This window comes from Acipenser ruthenus, chromosome 28, assembly GCF_902713425.1.
Source record: "Acipenser ruthenus chromosome 28, fAciRut3.2 maternal haplotype, whole genome shotgun sequence".
Lineage (NCBI taxonomy): Eukaryota > Metazoa > Chordata > Actinopteri > Acipenseriformes > Acipenseridae > Acipenser > Acipenser ruthenus.
Window position 1 is genome coordinate 25170427 of NC_081216.1, and position 4946 is coordinate 25175372.

The following is a 4946-nucleotide window of genomic DNA, read 5'->3' on the forward strand; positions in this document are numbered from 1 at the left end:
TATATATTGTATTTTTTGGATTGACATTTTTCAGTATATTTCCATCAAAGAAGTTTTGAGGATTACAAGCCAACAGAAATCCGACTGTCCAATTTCAATTTTCCCCTTGCAAACGATAGTTTATTATCAAAAGTGTAAAACAAGTCATTCATTTTTTTTTTTTTTTTTTGGAAGCAGCAGAAGAGCAAGTAATGTAGCAATGGTGAAATGTAACCACTGGGTGGCAGCAAAACCTTTTTTTTTTTTTTTTTTTTTTTTTTAAAAAGAATTAAAGGTAAATGTGTTGCCTAATTGCAAACCTAATTAATGGTATGTTAGTCACTGGGAACAGATCCTTAGTTCATGTCGCAGAAAAATTTTCCATTTGTTTTTAGTAACGTGTGACCTTTTACTGAGGGTATTTCTTTCCCATAGCGATGAAACGTGACATTTTGGATAATCTAGTGTCATTTAGTTAATGGCTACACTACTTCTTGTAAGAGTAAACATATAGGACACACTATCTGTGTTTGCTATTATATTTAGTTTATTCGTTGAATAATCAAATAAAATATTTAGTGTTGTCTACTTACGCAGACACAGTGGCGTCAAGCATATATTCACAAAGTCAAGCCATGATCTAGCTGGTATTTGGAATATGAACAAGTATTCCATTAAGAGGAATAGTCTAAGTATTTTGTTCTCAATACTGTTCCAAATATACAATTTACATTATTTCAAGAATTATAATGCAGTATTGCCATGTAAAACTGTCTGAGTAGGATTGCCAAAATGGAGGCAGTTATTCTCTGTACATATGTCATTCTTGTTTTTGTTTCTTGAACCCCCCTTTTAGACCAACTTTAATTACCTCTGAAACATTATCCAGAGACTGGAGCCTGTTTAGCAGACTGTGGTTTGTTTGCTGTTCTGCTGGTACTAATACTGTAATGGAATATGAACTAGAGATTAATCCAGCTTTAGGACCACAGGTCATTGGATGTAGTGCAGTAGGGGAGACTATTGCTGTATATAACATTACTTTTGATTTGACTATCAATTACAACTCTTGTCCACCAGATGGCACGCCAATCATTTTACTATTGCTCATCAGCATGCTTTAATTTAAAATAAATACATAATACTATAGTACATAGTCATTACTTTCTATGCATTTTTTCCTGCTTACTGATTTTTTATTTTCTTTGTCAGGTCTCAAATATTATGTTAATGATTCAAGAACGGGGACTATTTTAAAAAGACCCACTAGTGTTAACTATTTTTTTTGGACCCCACCATCCCTTATGAATAAAGCATTTTGACCTAGTGGGAAGTTGAGCACTACATTACTACAGAAAGATGTGTGTAAAGTAAATGTTTATTCTAATGTTAGTGGTGGGTTTTTTTTATTTAAAAAAATAAATAAAATGAAAACAATAATTCACTGCATTTCACTACACGTTCGAACATGTTTACACAACCACTAAACAGCCTGCTAATTGACTGCACATCGAGCAGTTGGTGAAAAAGGTAAATCTATCAAATGAAGATGAAGAATGAGTGTAGACACTGCATAGCATGCTGTGACAATTTGGAAAACACTGATAAAACCCATTCACATACCATTCCTCTGAGCTAATCTGTAATTACATTTCCATGTTGTTTCCTCCATGCAGGCTTCATGGATCGACTGCTGATTATTCGTGAAAGGAAACATTCATATGATAAATCGTTCTTACAAATATTCCAGAAACCCCATTTAACCCCTAGGTAAAAGCTGTCTGATTATGCTGACCAATGGCTACCATTTTAAATGAATCCTGCTGTGACCACAGAGGATGAGGCAGGATACGAGGAAACAATGGTGCCGCAAGAAATTAGTATAAAGGAAGCAATGCTTCTTAAAAGACCATACCATTATGCAAATGAACAAAGTGGCATTTTCATTAATAGTCATGATTTTTTTTTTTTGCAAGTGCCAAACAAATCATAGTTTCTTACAGCGTGGTTCATGTTGTTAAGCAGCTGTGTAGTTTATGTTACAACAGAAAGGTGGGATGACATTGTGTGGGTTAAGCAGATTGTGATGCAGACTTTTATTTTTTGTGGACAAAGTCGTTTATGTAAATTGTCTATTAATTGGGCTCCCCCTAGGAGACTTTTGAATGATGCTTCAGCGATCTGGAGGGTGCTGTCCCTAATTTGCATTTTGCATTAGTTACCAAAGCTATGATAGCTTTAAATCTGACACAAAATGGGCCATGATAACTACACTTCTGTTAAGCAAATACAATATGTCATGCCTAGTATAATATTCATGTTTTTTTTTTTATATACATTACTTAGAAAACATATTAGACCTCATTTTACCTGAGCCATGACCAGGTGTCATGAGCAATGTTACAGTGGACATCCAATTATCCAGATTCCACACAGTGCAATAACTCGTTGCACCTGAACGTTTTATAAATGTATTTCTGAAGCATAGCCTTGATTTATAAGTCACACCCCTATTAGTTATGTAGCAATTACACTTAAATCTCTTAAGCATGTCATCTCATGAAAAGAGATGAAAATAAACCATAGAATTCCTTATTGATTACATCAATCCAAGCAGGAAAACGGAAACAACTTAACAAACATTAAGTTAAAAAAAAAAAAAGATACGGATCATGTTTTGTAAGAGGAAATATAACGCCAACTAATGCTTTTTATTGTCAAGCCTGGTTTCAATTCAGCATATCATGATGAATGTTCACATTCCGTTCAGTAGACTTGTTGAGGTCTCTGTAAATGGTCTGTTTATCCCTATCTGTATTACAGTGTTATGGTACAGTGGGTCAAGGAAAATGTTAAAAATAATAGGAGGAAGGTTGGATGCTGTCTGCTGTTCTGGAGGACTTTGGAGGTTATAATTAAGCAAATTATTCTAATTATGTTAAGAGGACAGAAAGAAAAGAGAGTAAACATGTGCTCCAATTATCAAACTGAACTGCACCACATCTGTGTATTGATGAAATAACACAAGTAACTGCGTGGATATAACTTGGAGCACTCGTGTTAACTTTCTTAATTGTTTCATTGTATTCAAACAGCACATTTATGATCTACCATGGAGTCCTGCAGCGTTCGCGTGTCTCTTGACGAGGTCCCCATTTCAAACAAGATCCTGCTCTTAATAGCATCTAACCTGCTGAAATAAAGAAACTGGCTGATTGAATGATAGAGACCTCAGCGGCATAACCCCTCTCTTCTTACAGCCCAGTGGGCTAATTCACATTTGCATTCTGAATTTCCAAGCCCTGTAGGCTGATACTTCCATTTGATTCTCAATTGAAGCTATCAGAGGAAATAAGTGTCATCTGAAAATAATATATATATATATATATATATATATTATAATATATATAGTCTTGCAAGCAAGTGGCTTAAACGGAAGGCGCAGAAGTGGAATTTCATGTGTCAACATGTCAATCCCCTCAGACCAGTCTTTATATTGCCTGGTCAGTGAAGACTATGTTCACTTTCATTTCAGTCACAATGTGGAGATCTATGGACGTGGATCCTCAGAGCTTTCCTTTGACAGACTTAATCAGGGTTTTTCCCCTTTTTATGTTCTGTACAATGAGATCAGTAACCCTAATCAGGTACATATAAAGGATGTAAATTCATCCAAGTGCGTGTGTGTGTATTTTCCTGGTTAAGCACTCCTAGACTATGAATTATGTGTTCATATTAGTTTAGGTGTCAATTCAATTGCTTTCTTCCTTTCTTGTTTATTATAAAATGGAATAATTACTGTAGGAACTGTGAACCATAAGGCTGTGCAAATTTGATTGTGGTGGAAGCATAAGAGTTGATTTTTTTTTTTTTTTTTTTTTTTTACAGAAACCAGCATCTTGTTTTTGGGGACACCCAAAGTCAATAATGTGGCGACTGCAGGAACTGCATCACCAAGAAGAGGGGCAACACTCGCCTGCTCCTTAGAGTTTCAGTTGCATCGTTATTTTATTTGTAGATTGCCCTTTATTTGGATTTGCATAATTTATTAACCTTGTATATTAAGTTGTAAAACCCCCAACACATTTTAATATCTTTGGTTACTGCATAATGAATATAGTCTTGTTACATATTTCCTGTCCTGTCAAATAATTAACTCTCAAGTGCATTTTTTCTACACATTTTTGTTGATCCTGTTGATACGGTATAATGAACACAAAGGGATTTTAAACTTGTAACTAATTAGGTATAGAGCTCATTTACATGTTTCTGATAAGCCCATTATCCATGGCTAATTTATTAAAAGTATGTACTTTTGCCAAACAGCTGGAGAAAACCTTGTAGTTTGTTCTTACTGTCCTGGTTTTAAGGATAGGAAATTAGTTCATACTGACCTACAAGCAATGCATCTGTTTGTGCTGGCTTTGTAAAGTATTTATAGAAATGTATGTGCTGCCTATCACTGTAGATGACTGACAGTACAGAATTGAATTTTGTACATTTTTTATGAAAAATATTTAAGATAAAAGAGGCCATATTTGAACACCAAATATTAGAATAGATATAACCATTCTTGGACCATATTTTCACAGTTTTTACTCCAGTCCTTAATATTTCAAAGATTAAAAAATACCTGCTCACTCTTCAGCCCTAGATCCAAACATCTACGTATTATAATCTCTTACAGTGTACATTTTAGGTTGCTTGTTAAAAACTAGATGAGTTAAAAACTAGACGAAATAATTTGAAAATAAGGATGTTTATGTCTAAGATTTTCATATTTGGGATTTGATTTTTGCATATCAACTGCTCCTCCTTTTCAATGCTGCAGTCAGAAGCATCATGTTTATGATCTGCCTCATAATGAGAATGCATGTGCTAGTGTAACGGCATTATGGGGAAAATGGGAGTTATGACCATATCTTATAACCGGTTCCACGCTACAAAAGTCTGCCTTAAAATGAGGA